Source organism: Coenobita brevimanus, chromosome 102, assembly GCF_032717465.1.
Source record: "Coenobita brevimanus isolate Jiangsu-jjx chromosome 102, ASM3271746v2, whole genome shotgun sequence".
In the NCBI taxonomy this organism is placed as follows: Eukaryota; Metazoa; Arthropoda; class Malacostraca; order Decapoda; family Coenobitidae; genus Coenobita; species Coenobita brevimanus.
The window spans coordinates 31,402,620-31,409,369 of NC_137055.1; positions in this window are offsets into that span (position 1 = coordinate 31,402,620).

Genomic DNA, 6,750 nt, shown 5'->3' on the forward strand with positions numbered 1-6,750 from the left:
GAGAAAAATATATATATATTAGATAACGATAATATAGATATAATTTTCAACAATATTAACAATGGTATATTAAACGAAGAAAAGAATAATCTCTTATGTAAAATATCATATAATGATCTCTCATTATATACTATAATTAGATGTGCTTCTATTGATCACTCAGTAAATCACTCAACAATTATCATGCATATGAGTATTTTTGTTACTCGTCATGTAAATATATTTATAGATGTAGTCAAAACATTAATATTAACAGAAAATATATATGATGCATTTTCTAAATTATTATGTTATGACTTTAGGAATGATGAAATAAAAAAAATATATATATCCTGAGGCATTGGAAATATATACAGACTGGAGAGATAGAGTATATGAGAAAAAATCTATTTTTTGTATAACTTGTAGTGAAATTCATAGAAGTATTAATCATTGTTTACACTGCCATTATATTAAAGAAGATGTAGATAGGAAAATATGTGAATTTTTAATTAGTAGGAAGATTATTTTTTGCTCCAATGAACAGATAGAATTATTCAAAAGAAAAAAGAAATTGAAATATGATATAATCGGTAGAACAGATCATGGGTTTTATATAAAAATTAACCATCCTTATTGGAGATGGAGTATTCAAAAATATCCTTATCGAAATACTTATGATCTTGATTTTAGACAAAATATTCAGTTATTAATCACAAACCCTAAAAATAAAATAAAAATTAAATCATTTATATGTGGGACATTTAAAGAGAAATATAACAATAGTTATCATAATTTTATTTACAGGATTATCAAAACAAATAATTTGTCATTACTTATGAATAATGATATATATACATTTTATGCTCAAACAATATACTTAGAAGAATAAAAATATATCTAATGAAATTATTTCATCTTCCTATCTTATGATTGAAGAATATAGTCATATGACCAGACCAATTCAAACTTTGCTGACCTATCTATCTGGTTGGCGGTTAATTATCATTATTTTTCACATATTGAAGAAATTAAATTAGTAATGTAATTTAGATTATCTTTTGTTAATACCTCTTCATCTCTTCTATTGTCATATTTCAAATTAATAAATGTATCTAATATATTATGGGATAATATGAGACTATTTAAATGTTTACTATCTTCTCTTGAAATAAATACATTATATTTGTTTTGAATATTAGTTAAAAATAATACTTCATTTTTATGGTAATTAATTATGATTGGAGGTAGTAGAAATATATAATGAAACCTTTCTGCATAATAAAAAAATTGATTAGTAATATTAACAACGAAATGATTTTTTCTTTATATCCAAATTTTTCCATATTACCAAAATTAAAATAGTCAATTTCAAAAGAATTTTTAATATGTTTAAATTTTCTAATATGTTTGTAGGACTTATCCCTCTCATTGACCGCTATCATTGAAAGTATATCCGAAAAAGTTTTCTCCCTTTTTATTTTTTTATTTTCAGGCTCATTTTTACTTTCAGGAGACTTATCAATTTCAACTGTTAGTAATTTATTAATCAAAATAATTTTATAATCAATTGAAAGTATAATATAATTTCCTATTATATGTAAGCTTTTCAATGTTTGTATGTTATTTTGATTATTATTAATCGAAAAAAGATAAATTAATTCATTACAAAAACAAGGGTGTTCTATATTATCTCTTAAATGATAAATAGATCCACTTCCTCCCCAAGCTAAATTATTTAGACCATGGTGAAAGCGAATATTATTTTCATCAAATCCTCTCAATACAACTTGAACTTCATACTGAAAATAATTTTCACTTACATCAAGAATTTTCAAAGATTTAAAAATATCTGTTGAAATTGAATTTGTTAATAATAATTTAATATAAAGAAACCGTCCACTTAATTCTTGATTTATGACCATATTATCTATAAATTTATATAGAGCTAATGGTTTTTCGTTGCATTTGTTACAAATACCACATTTAAAACATATAATTCTGTATTTACAGTTCATACAAATTCCTATAATACTATAATTTAGATGATCGAATTCTGAGAGGTCATATTCGGAACCTTCTTCCGCATTACATTTGAAAAATTCACAACAATAAGAAAATTTATTATTCAAACCATTTTCAATTAGAGTAAGGAGATTTTTTTTATTCTTAAAAAAGTCTCTAATAGCAACATTTTCTAGGAAATTTTTAATTGAATCATGAAAGATAGTATCTTTTTTTTTTTTCTTTTGTAAAAAGGAGTTAAATAATTTTAATATTTCTTTCTTATTACAGTGACACGGCAATGTTTCTATCCATTGAGGAAACTGGTCTTGTAAACTGGACTCTGTTTCAAAAGAGAGGAAACGTTTTTCATCAAATGGATTTGACATTTTTAAATTTTATTTTCGAAATTTCTTGTAGTAAGTTCAAGAAGGAAGGTAAACATATGCAAAATATTCTCAACTGTGAATCCGACTTCTCTTAGAGATTTTATCATAAAAATGTCCTTATCATTAAACAATAAAGATAGAACAGCACTAGCGTACTCTCTAGTAATATAATCCCAACTATGTAATATAGTAAAAAGTGAAATGATATCTTTATTAGATACAGAATAATTTACCATATTTTCAAGAGAAGAAAAATATGATTTATTTTTATTCTTATTAGACTGATCTATTTTCATTAACAAATTAACACAAGAAAATAGTTTACGAGAGACACTATTTGATATAGCGAATGTTTCTTTATTTTTGTCTACAAAATCATTTATGTTAAAATTAATATTATTAGATGTTTTGAGAAGTGTATCAACAAAACTTCTTATATTACATTTGTTCTTTGTATTTTCAGAAATTTCCCTTGTAACTGTTTTAATTTTCTTAATAAACTGTTTTATTTCTTTCTCATTAATCTGTTTTGCATATTTTTTACTGGTAGGATATTTGAATACTTTCTTCCTTTTACCTCCTGATTTTATTTTCTCCTCTTCCTCATCTTCAGTACTACTTTTATCCTTAATTATAATACTATCTATATTATTTCTGTTATGTAAATTATGATAACATTTCTCTATAATAAATGATAGTAAATCAAACACATCTCTCATTGTCAATCCACCGTTTTCAAGAATGACAACATTATCGTCATCTAAACCTAATATTTTTGCCAATTGAATACTATGGCTACGAATAATACATTCCCAACTGATAATACATGTAAATAATGGGACAATATTTGATTCATCAATATTATATTTGAAATTTTTAATCATTTTTACCTTAAAATCATGGGATTTGTTCATCTGTAGACTAGTTTGAACACAATGAAACATTCCCCTTGCTAAATTGTTACCCATAGTATTAATGAAATCAACACACACCCCAGAATTTAAACATTCACTTATAAATATATCAAGAGTTTTATTTAATTCTCCCGTAAAGCTTGATTTTATTTTTTCAATTTCATTAACTATATAGGAAATATTTTCCGTTTTTTTCCTCTCTGATCGTTTACTTCCCTTCTCTTCCTTTTCTTTTTCTTGTTTCATTATATGATCTTTAAATTCTTTAACAATATAGCTAGAGTCGGTTTTTAAAACGGTTTTATTCCATGGATTTATTTTATTTAAAATAGGAGCAGCAACATTTAAGGTTCTGAGATTTTCTAACCCAAAATGTGCATTAGATGTTACTAAAAATTCATTCAGTAATGTTATAGTATTTTCTAATAATTCTAAAGTTTTTGTTTTATCAATTACAATTCCATTCAATTTCTTAATAAATTCTTCAGATTCTACTTCTTTAAAATCATTTTCTAATTTCTTATTATTATCAGTAGTAGTTGTAGTAGTAGTAGTGGTGGTTGTTGTTGTAGTAGTAGTTATTGTTGTTCCTAGAGTAATAATCTCAGTAGTAGGAGGTATAATAGGATAGAATTCGGGATTCATTAAAGGAGATGGTAAATCATTCAGTAATTCTTGTAATAAAACGTCTTCATTCATTTTTATGAAAATCAGAAAAACAATACCCTATATATATAATATCAAATTTTAAAAAAAATAACATTTTTGGATATTTTTTTGTAAATTATCCTCAAAACGCAGTTAATCCAAAGGTTGAAGAAGAGAAAAAATTAATCAGATATAAGTAGGTATAACTAAATAAGAGTAAATAAAAATTATTTCCGTTTTTATGGAATAAACATGAAGACTTTAAAGACAGATTCTGCAATTTCTGATCGACTTACTATGTTTCAACACGGGGTGGGACGAAAAAGGTTTCCTCCACCAAAAGTACCGAGGAAGAGGCCTCAGAATAAGAAGAGAAGAAAAGATAGAGTTTTACCTGAAATAATAAGGCTACAGAGAAGTACTAATTTAGTAATTCCTAAAAAACCAATGGAAAAATTGATTAGAGAGCTAGTTCGAAAGTATGGAAAAGGACCTCTTAGAATGACAAAAGAAGCAGTGAAAGCACTTCATGAAATAGCCGAGATGGAAGTAATAAGGTTTTTCAGCCAAGCAAATTTTGGTACTTACCATGCAAATAGAATGACTACACAACCGAAAGATTTTAAACTAGTAGAGAATATAACTAACCCAGTAGGTAAAATGTTGCCATATAGACCAAAGAAATAGTAATAAATTATTATTATTCTTATAAAAAATATTATTATTATAATGATTTTACAAATTTTTATTATTTATATATTAATTATTTTTGTTTTAATTATAATCCAAGGAAAGAAAAATAGGAAAGAAGACACAAGTTTGATATCAATTGAATTTATTATTTTGAAAAATGATCATCTTTACATAGAGGGTTCTGTGAATCGAAGAGAAGGAATTGATATAACCATAAATATTACTGAAAAGGAGACTTCAGAATTAAAACTTGAACTCAAAATTCGACTTGATACTTTCAGAAAACCAATTCCTCTTAAAAATGTTCAAATGATTATTCCCAATATTGAATATATTATTGAAATTTATAATAAAACAGACCTACTGTTCAAGGATGTGGTATTCTACGAGAAAAATGTGTATAATTTTGAACCAATTTTTTGTTTAAAAGATTGTATTCTCATGAAGGCTTCATTATATCCATCTAGCCATTTAGAAATTCCTGCAGAGTTATTTGTATCAGGAGAATATTTCCGGCAGTTCCCTAATTTACTACCCATTCCTCCCATCTCCAAAAAAATTATATTAAGTAAAGGTTATTTTCTTTCGCGAATAACACAAGATTTTTTATTTAATGAGAAGGATGTCGTTGAAGGCGGTGTTCAGGTATTGCAAAATAACAATAATCCGACAGAATTATACGCGTTTATTAAAGCACGTGATGATAAACAGGTTCCCGATGTGAGGGAAATGGGTTGGGTACTTGAATACGATAATAAATATAGACAAGTATTTTCCCTTCAAAAGGCTGTATATTGTAATTTAGACCACGAAATATTTATCCTTAATTGCACCTTGGAAGAATATTTAAAGAACACTTCTTTGGTTTCGGGAAAGGTATTTGCATATCTCACTAGAGATGCAATTGGTATTGGGAAAAGGGGCGATTTTAAATGGCGTGAGACTTCTGATCCACCACATATGGAATGGTTTATTGAGAATCCCTATATCGGTCTCTCCCTCCAAAAAGGTATGGTAATAATCGGTAAAGAAATTCATCCTGATACTTGTTCAAAATCATTATTCTCAGGCGCTTTTCCAGAAAATGGTACAAACGAATTCAATTTTTGCCTGTTGAAAATGGATGATGATCATAAAATTATAAGAAGATACAATCTCGACTATATCAAGGATAATAGTCTGGAAATTAAAAAAGCTTCGATATATACAGAGAAGACTCATATTTTTACTTTTTCTAATCCCCGAGAAATTGAAAATACATATGTACCACATTTTTCAGAATTTGAAAATAATTTATATTATCTTAAAAAGTTATATCATTACGGGATTCCGACAGACACATGTTCTTTTTATAACACTATTGTTTATAAACCTCAAAAGAGACAGCCATTTACACCATCCAGTGAAGGATATCATCAGATAAATGATGAATTTTTTTTACAGGGAAACACTAGTAGTAACGATAATATTTTAATAACATGGTTTACACAAGATTTAGAAGAAGCCTATTTCCAATATTTTTCAAACAGTCTAAATATTCTCAAATATCAATATGGCGGTGAATATCCGTTGAAAATTAAACAAACGGCTATGGGAAAAAATTGGATAGCATTTCTGACTGATGTCACCGTTGATTCTGCATCTCATTACTTCATCAATATATCTACCGGGCTTTTGATGGGTCAGACAATAAGAGCCTATCCGATTCGTCCCTTACTTATGAAAGAGATTAATAAAGACAATATCTATTATGATTCTTTGCAAACTAGGATTAATAACCCCAATAATTCTGGTGAAGATCCACATTACATTTTAGTTGGAATTGATAAAATATCTGGAATACAGAAATATATTAAAAATGTACGTTTGAGGTCGAAAAGTAATGAAGTGGAGTTAATACCTAGTCTCAACCAAACAGATTTCATATCTTTACCCAAAATATTTAAAAATTTAAAATATATGTTGTTAGGATTTTTAGATTATATTCATTATTTTCATCCTATAAACCCTAATAATAGAGAAAAATTAATATCGCAATATAAGGAAGGGCAGCAACGTGTTTTTCAGAATAATCTTGTGGCTATAAAAAGGGAATACTCGGACAGGTATCAAGATTTGAAAAG